General features: G+C 39.1%; 1 pseudogene across 1 annotated transcript; it reads left to right on the top strand.

The window, feature by feature from the left end:
- The first annotated feature begins 1,594 nt into the window (after positions 1-1,594).
- Positions 1,595-3,347, top strand: LOC145120612 (cytochrome P450 76C1-like; annotated as a pseudogene). Its single transcript, XR_013714264.1, has 2 exons — positions 1,595-2,586; positions 2,680-3,347. The product of XR_013714264.1 is annotated as a cytochrome P450 76C1-like (transcript).
- The last annotated feature ends 1,117 nt before the right edge of the window (positions 3,348-4,464 follow it).

Raw genomic sequence — 4,464 nt, 5'->3', positions numbered from 1 at the left:
TTAGAGCATCTAGAAGAGGTTTGGAGCACTTGGGAGTGATATGGAGAAACAAGGGAACGTTGTTGCACCATCTGGTTGAAGGGTTGGGCCAAGAAGGATGTGATTGTGCAAAAGGGCAATCCTTCTTGCGCCAAACTACTCCCTCTTGCGCCATGGGGTACCTCTCTTTCGCCATGGAGTATGTTGTTGCGCCAAGCATGGCCTGGTTACACCATGCATGTTGTTGTTGTGCCAATATGGTCATGTTGCTCCAACCTAGAAGTTCTTGCGCCATACCGGATGCCTGTTGCGCCATCCTTGCACATGTTGCGCCATCCTTACACATGTTGCGCCATCATGGTGCAAGATGGGTCATTTTGGTTCCTTGATGAGCCATGGTATCCCCGATGAGCCAAGTATTCTATGAAGTCCTCTATGATGCTCAAGATCGTTCAAGGATGCTCAGAAGTTGGTATTGCTCAAGGATTACACGATGTTGTGCCACCATGATGGATGTTGGACCATTAGTATTCATGATGCGCCACCTGTGAATCATGATGCTCCACTATGGTCAAGGTGATCTATCATGTGTGCTGTTGATGCTCATGGGTTGTATGACATGGAAGAATGTTCCAAAAGATGCTGCCTGGCGGGATATGATTGGTTGTCACCATTCATGGGCCTATGGGCCAATGGGCTTGGCCCATTAGTGTTTTAGGTCTGATCCTTCAAGTATAAATATACTCATATCTCCATCATTGTATGTGTGCAGAAATTTCAAGAGAGTAATCATTGTGAGGTTGAGAGCGCTCCTTTGGAGCAGTCAGTAAGCAAGAGAGATTCTTTTGTTTTGAGAGCTCAAGTGAGATGTAACCTTTGTGTGATTGTAACTGTTCTTGGAAGTTAATAAATTATTCTCTCTCGTTCGCACATGGATGTAGTTCACCTTAACCGAACCATGTTAAATATTGTGTTCATTTTATTTACATTTTCAGAAGTTTTTTTTCCGCAATCTCACCGAAGTTTGTTTTTTATATTTGTCTGAAGTGCTTAACTTGTTTCGTCACACAACAGCTAAACAAGACAAAAATATTTGGTCAAATAGTAAAGATAATTTACCAGATTCTTGAAAGTAATTTTGAATGAAAGCACACAGAGTTTTGTCTCTATCATTGTGATCAAAACAATGTTATTATAAAATCATAAACTAAGATGGAATAGATCCGACTCGTTTTTCACATAAAACAAACATTAGAGTCATTATATGAAGGGATTCGAACAAAACCATAAATTTGAAATACATCATCGTGGTCCAGACTTTATGCCCCATGTACAACTTCTCACACTCTCACAGCATACATCTAACTTCAGATAAATGACCAATAATTAAACCAACAAACATACCAAGTTAACAATACAAACTAAATAAATGTTTCTATATTACCCTTAGACAAAAGATATGTTAGTTATTTATTTTAACAGGTTTCGCTATTAGCAATAAAATAGACTTCATAAAATATGAGGGTTAGCCGAAGCACAATCACATAACTGCATGCGTTGGCATGTGCTTGCGGAAAGTCTGTGGTCCAAAATCAACCATCCCTGCTATAAATGATACCATAGATTGGATATAAGATTTATCTGACGATGAACACCTTGTTGTTATGGTGGTGGGAAGTCGACAATGAGCTAGACAAGCTTGCCCGCACAGTTCTCACTATTTCAGTTCCGACACTACTACTTCTATGGTACAAATGGATATCGTATTCCAGAAAGCGCATACCACCCTTCCCACCAGGTCCCTTCGGCTTACCAGTTGTAGGTTATCTCCCGTTTCTCGGCTCCAACTTGCATGAAAGGTTCACGGAGATGGCCCACCGTTATGGCCCCATCTTCAGTCTCCGGCTTGGAAGAAAGCTTCATGTTGTGGTGAACTCCATGGACCTAGTAAAGGTCGTGACTCGTGACCTGGACCAGACCATGGCGAATCGCAGTCCTCCATTGGCAGCGCTAACCATCAGTTATGGTGGCAATGGTGTTGTATGGTCCAACAGCAACACACACTGGCGTAACATGCGCAAGATTTTAGCAACCCAACTTCTTAGCAATACAAATCTTAAAGGTTGTCAGGGTTTCCGAACATATGAAGTGAGAAGGCTGGTGAAAGAAGTTTACAGTAAGCTCCGGACAAAGATCGATATTAATGAAATTGCTTTCAAGACTGAGTTAGACGTTGTGACAAGAATTTTATGGGGTTATAGCAAATCTGGTGACGGGAACGATTCTAGCTATATTGGAGATGGCTTCCGGGAAGTTGAGTTCAAGATTGTGAAGTTACTGGGAGCCCCGAACATCTCTGATTTTCTCCCATTGCTATCTCGGTTTGATCTACAAGGAAGGCAGCGAGAAATGCAGAGGCAACTTGAATATGTCGATCGGATATTTCAAAGCATTATCCATGGAAGAATCGAAGCCAACTCCAGAAAAAATGAGGGAGAAGCTGAGGAAGATCGAAAGAAGGATTTCGTGCAGATATTATTGGAGCTTAAGGAGTAGAAAGATGCTCCAATATCACTGGACATCATTAAAATAAAGGCCCTACTAATGGTAAGTCTCTCTTTATATGTTTTGGTTCTTTCTTTAACTGCAAACTGCACTTATCCACATGACAAACTAAAAAGGGAAACTGTACAAAAATAGGATATAGTGCTTGCGGCTACAGATACAACATCGACAATGGTAGAATGGGTGATGTCAGAGATTTTGAATAATCCAGGTGTAATGAGAAAGGTCCAGGATGAATTAATGGATGTTATTGGCGTGAACGTTGTCCAAGAATCTCATCTGCCCAAATTAAAATATTTGGATGCAGTCATCAAGGAGACATTCAGGGTACACACTCCGGTTCCTCTCCTAGTCCACAGATACCCAGATGAATCCGGCACTGTTGGCGGATACACCATTCCAAAGGGTACTATCATTTATATGAACGTTTGGGCAATCCATCGGGATCCCAAGATCTGGACCAATCCATCGGAGTTAAAGCCAGAGAGATTCTTGATCGACAAATGGGATTACAATGGAAATAATTTCAAGTTTTTTCCATTTGGATCAGGGAGAAGAATATGCCCAGGAATCCCCCTTGGGGAGAAGATGTTGATGTATATATTAGCATCGCTGTTACACTCGTTTGATTGGAGCTTGCCAGAAGATGAAAGAGTTTGAGCTTTCTGACGAATTTGGAATTGTGACAAAAAAAAGGAAACCACTAATAGCTATACCCTCTCAAAGGTTATCTGATGCAACCCTCTACTTTTGTTAGAGGATCATCGCTCAATAGTTAATCGTACGTGTACTACTGTTACAATTATCCAGAAAGGTGAAATCCGTTACCTTCCCATCTCCTGATTTCAGCATTTCTTGTAATTCGATGTGGTAATAATATTTCTGGGAATTTTGTGTATTTTTGCATATCACTTTCTGTTCATCATATGACAAATCACCTTTGGAAAGAATGTGAAGGAAACCAAATATTCTTCTCTCGTGTATTTTTGGTCATATATATATCGTAGAGTTAAATTGATCCCTTCGAAAATAGTGGGATCATTCTTTGCAATATTATTCGGGTCATTTTTTGTAACCCATTGTATTTACTTTTCTATAAATCAAGAAAAAACAATTTTTACATGGTATCATAGAGGAATTAAGAGAACCCTTTTAGGGACCAGCAGCTAATCAACCTGATGAAACATGCCTTGAAGAAAACCGAACATATTACCGAAGAAAAAAAGTGGACAAAGAAAATCAAGAGCACCAAAATGATTTTAGGAAAACAGGGTCTTCCACTGTTTGGAAGATTTGGTGTGTATTGAGAATCAAAATGGGATGAATAATAGAATGGACTTTTCGATTATTCTTGATAGGCTACCCAAGTTATTAAAATGGGTGCTAATTTGGATCGACAAATTAAGGGCTTGGATAAAAACTCAAGCTAAAGTAATTTAGAGGACCGATCTTGAGGATATGTGGGGTGTTTTATCCATTGCGGTCAGTAATTAACCCGTCATTAATTTGTCACTAATCCGTCGCTAAACTGTCCATATTTGTTGCTGATCAAAAATTTAGGAGCCATTTTTAATTTTCGCACGTCTTCAAAATCAACAAACTAGCCCAGGTAATTGATTTGTGGCTGGTTGATTAAGGATTGAGAAATAAAAGAAGATAGTTTGCAATGAAGAAATTTTGTACGAAATTCACTATTAGAGTTTATCCACTTTTTGGTAACAAGTTTTTTGGTATTTGTTAGATGTTTGGTTTATTTAACTTTTTGGATTGTGTCTAAAAACTAAAAAGCTTTTTATTTTAACTCTTTGTAATTCATGTTTTTGGAATATATTTGTCGATACGTCAATATCAAAAAAAAGTTCAAACACCGTAATATTGTCACTGATATAGATTATATATTGGATACGTTTTTGTCACCTA

Source organism: Lactuca virosa, chromosome 6, assembly GCF_052849685.1.
Source record: "Lactuca virosa cultivar CGN04683 chromosome 6, Lactuca_virosa_CGN04683_v6, whole genome shotgun sequence".
Lineage (NCBI taxonomy): Eukaryota > Viridiplantae > Streptophyta > Magnoliopsida > Asterales > Asteraceae > Lactuca > Lactuca virosa.
This window is presented reverse-complemented; position numbering and strand designations above follow the sequence as displayed.